At 42.6% G+C, this 9,820-nt stretch overlaps 1 protein-coding gene across 1 annotated transcript in view; it reads right to left on the bottom strand.

The window, feature by feature from the left end:
* The window catches only part of LOC105092000 (zinc finger protein 347), a 62,825-nt gene that overhangs the window by 19,728 nt on the left and 33,277 nt on the right, over positions 1–9,820 (bottom strand). Inside the window, exons 10-14 of the mRNA XM_010983632.3 lie at positions 8,384–8,478; positions 7,582–7,701; positions 5,211–5,337; positions 1,476–1,656; positions 1,216–1,383 (exon numbers count right to left, since the gene is read on the bottom strand). The gene's annotated coding sequence lies outside the window, so the exon portion shown is untranslated. The remainder of the gene's footprint in view (positions 1–1,215; positions 1,384–1,475; positions 1,657–5,210; positions 5,338–7,581; positions 7,702–8,383; positions 8,479–9,820) is intronic.

Raw genomic sequence — 9,820 nt, 5'->3', positions numbered from 1 at the left:
TGGCTCTACCCTTACCTCTTTGGCTCTCTTCCAAGCTACAGTTCTCAGCAAGTTCCCCAAATCAAAATGAACTCAACAGCTCTTATGCTGTGCATTTTTCTTTCAGGCAATGGTTTCGGCGACCCAGAGCAGACATCTCTCCTTCCCTCGAACTCTGCAAAGATCTGGCGCCTTGGTACCCGCAAAGGCCTCTTGGACCCATCGACCTGCTCAGTGAGTCCATATGAATTGGGGTGAGTCTCTCCTGGTTCTCAGATCTCCCAGTTATTGGTTGATGATCCTGAATTTCATTTGGCGGTGTATAAAGGTACCAGGCACCCCAGTTGAAAGATACTCGGGGAGATCTTTTTGACATTTCAAAACTAGTTAGAGAAAGCCAGCTTGATAACACATCTTTTCAGAATTCTGACCCTAAGGGAACAAGTCCTTCTAGCAGGAACTTAGGTTTCTCTCCCTGTGCCTTTGAGATATAACTGTTCAACCTCATCTTATTAGACATTTTGTTCTGTGTTTTGCGAGCTTGGTCTCTGTCCTCCAGAAGGTACACATATGGTGTACATTTGGCAGCCAGATGAATAGACTGGGATTCTGAGCAATCTCCAGCTGTGCTAGCTCTCAGGGAAATTCGTCTTTCAGGAACCCAGCCTTAAGGGGCCTTTTCTGTCTCAACCTACATTGTGTCTCTTTGTACAACAAAGACTTTTACTTTCTTAGACTGTTTTTGGGAGTAAAGTACTACTGAGCTATACCCTCCCCCTTCAAAGCATTTCTATATACTAGCAATTTACACGTGGAAACTGAAAATACAATACCACGTATGCATGTGCTCAAGAAAGAAAAAGGAAAGAGGAGGTTATAGCTCACTGGTAGAGCACCTGCTTACCATGCACAAATTCCCAGGTTCAATCCCCAGTACCTCCATTAAATAAATAAACCTAATTACCTTCCCCCTCTCCCCCCCCGAAAAAGGAAAATGAGAAGAAATATAGAAATATGTGTAATTTTACATATGTATTTTAAATCTATTTCAATAATTATGTCATTTCTAATAACTTCTCATAGTGGCCCCCTCCATTAATAAAGAAGTCATTATATGATCTGTAATCAGTAATAATTTAGTCTCTACACTAAAACATTTGCTCTCTTACTCATGTTTCCTTCGGTACCTCAGTAGCCACAATACTGCAATTATTTCCACAGTTGGTATCATCTTACCTTTGTTCCTGGCTGAATGAGGGAAATGTGTCTTCTGCTTCCATCTTACAGTGAACCATTCTTGCCTCAATAAATCCATCTTCATCTTCAATAATCTTTCCTGTAGGATTATGTGGTTATCAGTGTATCTACGTCTTATTTAAATATTCATCCATGGGTAGTACTGGCCTATGAAATTAAAGTATAGACATAATAGAAAATCACCATAGCTACAATTATATAGGCAGATAACCCATTAAAAAACGTCAAGAGATACTCACAAAATTAAATACAGATGTTGAGTAGCTGAAGGGTAGAAATTATTTGCCTTGTTAATGTAGCAACACCGCTAAGAGACTTGTCTTTACAGTTGGACAGCATGGACTCAACTCCTGAGTCAGCCACTTGCTGGGATGGGACTGAATGAGCTTTCAAATTTGCCTTTGTCCTAAATTCCTTCATCTGTGAAATAAAAATAACATCAGATCCTCAGAGACACTCACGTTGCCTACAGGCGGGACGAGCGGAAAGCGCCCTAGGGCGCGGCCTCCGCCTGGCGGTTACCGGGCAGCACGAGCCTCACTGTCTTAGGCTTGGAAGCCGGTCCTGCCAGCCAATCAGCGGAGCGGACAGCAAGCCTCGGGCCGGCAAGCCCAGGAGCCTAGGGGCCAAAGGCCGGGTCTAGGCTCCAGCAGGGGGCGCCTTTCTGTAGTGAGCTTTTTCCCCTCCCCTTGAGCTTTTTAAGTTGAGTCATTCTTTGCTGAATGTCTGGCTCCCTCATCAGGTTGGGAACTCCGTAAGGGCAGGGCAGTGACTGCTCTCCTGAATGAGGATCCCCAGGGTTTAATGCATAACAGACACTCATTTTGTGAAAAGCTAGATGAGGATTGCACCCCCGACTTCCCCACCTGTAGATCAAACTTTTTAATCCTTGCCTCTGAGCAAACCGGTGAAGAAGCGCATTCTCCAGTTTAGGCCCTTGCTACTCCAAGTGTGACCCCTCAGCAGCAGCATAGATACCATCTGGGAGCCTATTAGAAATACAGAATCTCAAGGGGGTGGAGGGTGGGAAGGGACAGACAGGATTTCAAAACTGTAGAACAGATAAACAAGATTATACTGTATAGCACAGGGAAATATACACAAGATCTTATGGTAGCTCACAGAGAAAAAAATGTGACAATGAATATATATATGTTCGTGTATAACTGAAAAATTGTGCTCTACACTGGAATTTGACACAACATTGTAAAATGATTATAAATCAATAAAAAATGTAAAAAAGAAAGAAAGAAAAGAAATGCAGAATCTCAGGCTTCACTCCAGACATATTAATTAAGGATCTGCATTTTAAGAGCCCAGGTGATTCCTACAGTACTTTACTGTCTGAAAACAACTATTCAGTCACACCCATTTGACCTAACAGCAAATAAATGAACATTCAGAGTCCATTTTATAGATCAGAAAAGGAGCTTAGGTGCCATGGGAGAGTTAGAATCTAAGACTACATCCTTCCAAAACTAAGTATTTTAGTTGTACTGTCTTGAGCCCCTGTTATCTTCCTCATGTCCCCAGGCGACATTCAACCAATATTCTACTGCAGAGCAAGCCGTATGCACAGCACTCAGTCTTACCTACAGGCTTATTTGCTTAGCCCAGAATAAGTTAGAAGTTTCATCACATAAACAATTTGTAAGTTGCATTAAGATAGCTTTCCTTTAACTATATGGTTGACATTATCTACAAGAGGAAAATATAGAGACCGGGGTAATTATCTGAATAAGTTATGTAGAAAATTTGTGTTTAGAAGAATGTGACCTTCGGTTTTCAATGACAATTTCTCTTCATGTATTATTGACCCAGTCATTGGGTGAATAAAAAAAATTAAAAATAAGTAACATCAGTGCTTAGAGAGTAGAAGGTTCAATCAATTAATGCACATAAAGCATTAAAGCCGTGACTCTTACTCAAAGTATAATATAAAAGATAATATCAAAATTAAGATCATTTATTAACAGAAATCTACTTATTACTCTGGGACAGGAACAAGTTCTAAGTGGAGGATACTGGGTGCCGGTTGCCATGATAAAAGTAGCACAAACATCACTTTCCCTGCAAGTTCCACCAGCTCTGGATATGACCAGGTCACTGGGAAAGGGCAGAGTAGCCTCTGGCCATTTGGCAGTGGAGATGATCTCCTTGCCACAAACTATAGTCTTGGAGACTTTCCATCTTATTCATCACTGTATTTTCAGTAACTTCACTGCGTGCCTATTAATCTCCACACACCTGATTTTCAAGCACCTGATCATAACCAACTCCCACATTAAAGTATTTCAGTTCTTATTTACAAAACAGAAACAGACTCACAGAGATAGAAAACAAGCTATGGTTACCAAAGGGGAAAGGAGGAAGGGATGAATTAGGAGCCTGGGATTAGCAGATACAAACTACTATATATAAAATAAACAAACAACAAGGTCCTACTGTACAGCACAGGGAACTGTACTCTTGTAATAACCTATAATGAAAAAGAATATGAAAAGGCATATTATATATGTACAACTGAATCACTATGCTGCACACCAGAAACTAACACAACATTGTAAATCAACTATACTTCAATTAAAAAGAAAAAGATTCCGTTCACCACCTCATGTCTTTCCAGGTATTTCATTGAATAAAGACCTGAAGGAACTCTTTCTTCATGTTTCTAGTGCACTTACTTTGGACCTGTTATTGTCTTATGTGCATTTTCATGTCACAAAAATCTCACAGCACACTGACTTATGTATCCTTTGGTGTAAAACGGGGAAAATGTAAGTTAAATATATAATGTGGGTCACATGGTGTGGAAAAAGAAAATAAATGTAAGAAAGAATCATATTAAAAAGAAGAAGTAAGAAATTTCACTACAGTTGAAAAATCAACCATGCAGCGTATTGCTCAATAGCAGTATCTGAAATCAACACTTTAACACCCTGTGGGATACTGCTTTATAAAACAGCTTAGTAATGTTTATCTGCTGGGAAACAAGCTGCTGGAAAACAAGCAGCTAGAAAACAAGCTACACCTAAATTTCCATGAGCTTAAAAGGTTATATTCACACTTGCTTGCTTAAAATGCACATGCTTGCTTTGTTTTAATGTTTTACGCAGTAGATGACCTGTAACACGTATTGTGCTAAAGAAAATTTGTGAGGGGCAATCCTGACATTGCAGCGCCCCTGGAGGGTGAAAGCTCACATTTCGCGTGTTCAAGGACAGAGTGGTAAGCTGGGGAGAAGAAACGTTTCCTCTGAGAGTTGAGAATAAACTTCTGTTTTCTCACAGAACTCTCCAACGTGCGGCGAGTTTCTCAGACACTATCAATGCTGTGGCTTCCTCTCTGCCCTTCTGAGAGCTGACCTGGGTCCACAATGTTGGTGCGTTCCCATTCCCACGCATTTGGTTTTTGCTATTTTCACCCCACTCTCCACAGTCCAGGGCTCTTTCTCTTGCTCCAAAATAGAGATAACATTTAGATGAGAAACAGAAATTCCTGCTCAGAAGAAGAAAGAAACGCCATGTGCTGTGGCTTTTCCAGAATCTCAGCTCTTTGTTCAGCTGAGGAGTGAGGACGTGACAGTTGGGTGGGGAAAAATATTTCACAAATTCACCCACTGTTCGCCTCCTTCTGCGTGCAGAGGGAGCAGCATGATATTCAGTCATCTAGTTCCTTTCCAAGAACGACGGAATTAGAGCCTAGGTGTGGAAGGCAGGGAATTGGATACTTCAAAAGCTTGAAATCAGCTTTATAAACGCTTAAGCTCTGGAGCAAATCCTGGTGTCTCATGAGGAGGGCAGGTCCCCTGGAGGAAGGACTCAAATCCCTGATGCTCAATAGCAAAGCTTTTCGTGTCTGAGTCAACAGCGCTCCAAGCACAGTCAAGCCAGGCAGGGGCTCCCAAGAGGCACACAGGAGATACAAAGACCCCCAAGGGCAGACCCCAGCTTCTGGGAAAATGTTCTCCTCACCCAGGGAGACGAGGTTCCCACAGGTCTCCAACAGCACATCCACGTAAAAGGCCCTCTGGGCAGGATCCAGGCACTCCCACTCCTCCTGGGAGAACTCAGTGGCCACATCCCTGAAGGTCAATCGTGCCTGAAATGAAAACACATTTCACCGCGGGGCCATGACCAGAGTTCTTATTTTCACACAAAATGAGAAAAGGAGAGAGGGGTAAGGACTGACTTGGTTGAAGTGTGTGTTCTGACAGGGCCATGCAAAGGTATTTGGAGCAAATTTGGTTTTCTAATTATCATTTCTTATGCTTTTTCATAAGACATTATGATATCCTCCAAATCAATGTCGATTTCTTTTACGAACAATACATAAAATATAGACAAATAAAATCCAACACTGGGTTATCTGTACAGAAGTGTTAGATGTTACATTCTACACACTGAGTGATATTCAGTATCTAGGTGAGCTGTGGTCTGAGTGGTGTCTTCAGGGATGACAAAGGCCACAGTGGCTTTAAAAAAAGGCAGATCTGAAATTGTGATGATGACAGCAATGACTTGACCTCCTCCTACATGCTAAGCATCACTCTACAAGCTTTACATGGATGGACCTGTTACCAAAATAACAGCTCATGAAAGAAAGATCTGTTCCCATCGTACAGAGGACAAAACTGCCACAGACACTCTAAGGAATCGCCTCAGACCGAACAGCTAAGAAATGTCACAGCAAGCACCTGGGCGTTAGAATTCAACCTGGGAGTCAAACAGCCAAGTGGCAGAGCGTAAAGGCCACTGACAGAGGGCGCCCTGAGAAACCCGGAGCTAGTTCAAGGAGGCTGAGGGTCATGGAACAGCAGGAAAGGTCACCGTGCACATACACAACACACACACACACAGACACTATGTCAATGATCTTACCACTATTTAAATCATTCATGTGATAGTGGTAGAAAAAATTTAAGGCCATGGAATATATTTAACATGTAATTTTAACTGCTAAAAAAGATAAAATGTATTTATTAAATGATAATGCCTTCATGGACTTGCACATTCATGAACTCATGCACACACATGTAAACACACTTAACTGAAATGAGAGGAATTGTCTCTTGACACATTTTTGGATGGTTTTTTCATTATCATTTTTAATCATGTGTATTTCAGCATCTTTGGGACAATGAAAATGGATCAGCTGTACTTGTTAGTTTGTCAGCATTATTCTGTATCAGGCCAGTAAAAAAAAAAAAAACTAGTACAAATATGAAAAAATATACAAAACACATTAACTCCAATCTGTATAAATACCTGTATTCTAAATAATACCATTTTATCCTTCCTTAACTTTAGGTATGCAGTTATTAACAAAAGTCAGAATTAATTTGTGTATTCCATTAATAAAATGTCAAATCAAGATTAGTAAAGTTATCAGTGTTAGACAAAAATTTAACAGAGGAAGATAAAAAATTTATCACAGTAGTAGGTACTTTAAAAAATTCTTGCATAATTAAAAATCATGACAGAAAAAAAGGAAATCAGGGGAAAAAAACTATCACTAAGCAAAAAGATTTCTCCAAACTTCATGATCAGCAGAAAACACTGGATGCATTTCCTCTGAAATTACACTGGCCAGAATTTCTGCCATTCACCAGTGTACATGATGTCTGAGCAGGGACCAGCAGAAGTGGTTAAAAGGGGAAAAAACAGAAAGTGAGAGACAGAGAGTGTCAAAGTGCTGGAAATGTTACATTTCACAAATCTAAGGACATGAATAGGATTAAAGTGACAAAAGGGAAAAAGATATTCTGCCCTAAAGAGAGTGGGGTAGACACAGAGCATCAGATAAAACAGACTAAAGACAAAAACTGTCACAGGAGACCAAAAAAAAAAAAATTATGGTTACAAAAGAATCAATTCACCATGAAGATGTAACAATTATAAATATTTATACATCTAACATCAGAGCCTCCAAATCTATGAAGCAAACATTGCCAGAAATGACATACAGAACAGCAGAGCAACAGTATGAGACATCAGCGCCCCAGTTTTACGTATGGATAGAACCAGACAAAAGATCAACAAGGAACCTGAGCACCTGACCTCATTTTAGAACAACCGTACCTAACACGCGTGCACAGAACACTGCACTCAGCAACGGGAAACACATGCTTCGCAAGCAAACATGGAACATTCTCCATGACAGACCACATGATAGGCCACAAAATAAATCTTAACAAATTTAAGAAGACTGAGATCATAAAAAGCATCTTCTCTAACCTCAGTGAAATGAAACTAGAAAAAATAAGAGAAGGAAAACAAATATTCATAAAATGTGGAAATTAAACAATTCATTCTTAAATAACCAACAGGATAAAGAAGAACTCACAAGGGAATTTTTAACACATCAAGGGAGCCAAGACCACACCACGGGAACAGGACGGTCTCAATCACAAAGGGTGCCGGGCAACTGGTCTCCACCAGCCAAAGAATGAAGCTGGAACCTCACCTGCATCAAATGCAGAAACGTGTGTGCGTCAGAGGATACAATCCACAGAGTGGAAAGACAGCCTCCAAGGAATGGAGGTGATGAAAATGAATTAAAGAATCTCCAAGTGTCAGACATCCAGACTGATTTCATAGCTTAAAATCGATGACGGAATAAAACACCCTCCATCACTGACGTCTCTTGCTGAACCTTCTATTCCATTCCCAACCATTAAGATTTTGAAGGAGGTACTCATTTAGGGGTGTACGCTGTGGGGTGCGCTATCAAAAGTCAGAACTGATTCCCGCTTCTTGGTCTCTTTTCCATATTCTACCAGGTATTGTGCCCATTACTACCTGACTTCCCCGTGCAGCTTCTTTCTCTGGTTTACAGAGAGCAGACAGCGCACCCAGATGGGCCCTTAAACCCTCCCTGCTGCCCCACAGCACTGACTCCGCGTCTCCAACCCACGGGGGTGAAGCCCGCCCAGGACGCCGCCCGGGGAGCCGCTTCACAAGTCCCAGGTCCTGAGGTCCCGGGGCTGGAGTCTGAGTGGGGAGGACAGGCGCTGAGGGAGGGTCCCGGGTGACTGTGGATGTACAGGTGTCAGGCAGGACGCTGCAGAGTCAGACAGGATTAGCGAGTCCAAAGAAGGGCATTTCAGGAAGGACAGACTGAGAATCCAGTGAGAATAGGACTTTACCTGAGAAACAGCCATTCCTGGCTTTTTTTTTTTCTCTTGCTCTTCCTCCTCTTCCGGGCTTCTGCCTCAGGCAACATGGGTCTTTAGAAGTCAATCTTGAAAGTAGGAAAGATGCCGTTTAATGTTTAGAATCAACACTCCCCCTCCTGTGCCACATATAAGGGAGACCATTTAATACCTGTCTCTGTCTCGCTTAATTCTCTGAGGATAACGTTCTCTACGTTCATCCATGTTGTTCTAAGTGGCAAAATCTTCACTTTTATGGTTAAACATGTCATTGTGTGTGTGTGTGTGTTACAACCCAGGTCCTTGGGCTCTTTAATCAACATAAATTGATGAGGCCAGACGAGAAATTCAGGCAAGGCTTTACTGGCACTCGTAGCAAGAGGAGGCAACGTGAGACAAGAAAAGGGGGCCCTTGCTCGCTCCCCAAGAGGGAGGGGCCAGCTGGCTCCTCACATGAAGTGAGGGCAGGAGCAGACCGGTGGGTCGGGCAGGAGGCACAGCTTAGGCGGTCCGCCCACCTCCGTGGTGATGCTGTGCGCAGGGGTCCTGCGTGGTACCCCGCTTTTGCTCCCGGCTCCTCTGAGGTGGCAGCTGGCTTGTGCTCTTTTTGTATCTTATTGTTCATAACTGCCTCTACTGCGCACGCCTGCCCGTATGTTTTAGTCCTGCGTAGTTTCTTTGTATTCGGTTGCTTGAGGAGAATTTGTCCAGGTGCCAGCACTGCAGTAAAGGGTCCCAGGTCCCAGCCCATCTCATATATATATGTATACACACACACACGTTTTCACTATCCACATCTGTCGACAGACATTTAGGTTGTTTCTATGTCTTGGCTGTTGTGAATAATGCAGTAACGCTCACAGGAGTGCAGGTAACTCCTTCAAAACACGGATCTAGTTTCCTTGGAAATATAATCAGAAGTGGGAATAATCAGTGCTCGGTCCTGTGCCTGTTCTGTTTCTAATTTTTGAGGAACTGTTTTCCACAAAGCCATACCATTTACGTTCCCACCAACTGTGCACAAGAGTCTCCTTTCATCTGTATCATGTGAGTGTAAGAGTGTGCGTGTGTGCGTGTGTGGAATAACCTCCCTGCACTGGCGGCAAGAAAGAAGCCGCTGCATCTTCCCCCAGAATCAGCCTTTGTACAGCAGGTCGCTGTGGTGTCAGTGGCCCTCTGATTGTTGGAATAATCTTCCCCTACATCACGGGAGTTCACGGCCCCTCTCGAGATGGTGTGTATGTGCCCATACACCCATCCCAGGCAGGCCCTCCCTGGGACCGAAGCTTAGGGCCAACCACTTCCCTTCCAGACTGAAAGAAACTTACCAACTTTCATCTGGTCCAACACACTCCCCAGACATCCAGTACTAACCCACCCATCCTGCTATGCAGTCTCACAAAAGAGTCCAGGCCTTAATAACTCATGCAT

Source organism: Camelus dromedarius, chromosome 9 (assembly GCF_036321535.1).
Source record: "Camelus dromedarius isolate mCamDro1 chromosome 9, mCamDro1.pat, whole genome shotgun sequence".
Taxonomy (NCBI): Eukaryota; Metazoa; Chordata; class Mammalia; order Artiodactyla; family Camelidae; genus Camelus; species Camelus dromedarius.
This window is presented reverse-complemented; position numbering and strand designations above follow the sequence as displayed.